This window comes from Pygoscelis adeliae, unplaced genomic scaffold (genome assembly GCF_000699105.1).
Source record: "Pygoscelis adeliae isolate BGI_AS28 unplaced genomic scaffold, ASM69910v1 Scaffold136, whole genome shotgun sequence".
Taxonomy (NCBI): Eukaryota; Metazoa; Chordata; class Aves; order Sphenisciformes; family Spheniscidae; genus Pygoscelis; species Pygoscelis adeliae.
The window spans coordinates 81,697-82,493 of record NW_008824901.1 but is presented as its reverse complement, the minus strand read 5'-3'; positions in this window follow the sequence as shown (position 1 = coordinate 82,493).

The following is a 797-nucleotide window of genomic DNA, read 5'->3' as shown; positions in this document are numbered from 1 at the left end:
GCGCTGTCCGCCGCGCCCGGTGCTGAAGCTGCCCGCGGTGGAGGCGCGCAGCGTCCGGCCCTGGAGGCGAGGAGCGCTCCTCCGCCGAGTCACCCGCTGGGCCCCCCGGAGGAGAGGAGACCGCGGGTGAGCGCCCCTTCCCCTGTGACCGTCCTTCAAAGGGGGTTCCGCGAGGCGGGGAAGGCTCCCTCGGGCTGTACGGCAGAGAGCCGGTGGAGTTTCGTCCCTAGTCCCGGCTGGGAGCCGGACTGCTACGTTCAGTCCCCAGACTCCCTCTGGAGTCTCTATCCTCCAGCCTCTGCTCCTGAGTGAGGGCTGCATCTCCTGTGCGGCACCCGTTGGCAAAACCAGTTCCTCAGTCTTTGAAATATGTAGGATTTGGGGAAATTTTCTTTAAATTAAGTTTTTGGGGTAACTTTTGCCAATTTTTTGTTCAGCTGGGATTAGTGTGCTATGTCAGGGGTATTGCTCTTCTGTGAGATGTTGTTCAAGACACCTAGAAAATCAGTTGAAAAAGTTTTGAACGCAGCTTCTGTCTAGACAAAAATATATTTGCCATGTATTAAACATGTTGGTAGGAAAATGTATCCCTGCTAGTCCTGCTGTGTGCTTTTGGAGAAATGGAGTGCAAAAAGAGTGTGAGGAGGAGGAGTTGTTGGGACTCTTGAGAAAGGAAAGAGGTAAGGATTAAAAAAGCAAGCTGTTTTCTTAGGGCAGAATCACCTTTAACCAGAAGTGCTCAGCAGCTGCAGAACTAGCCCATTTCAAAAGATGACTGATTTGCTTAATCTTTCCCT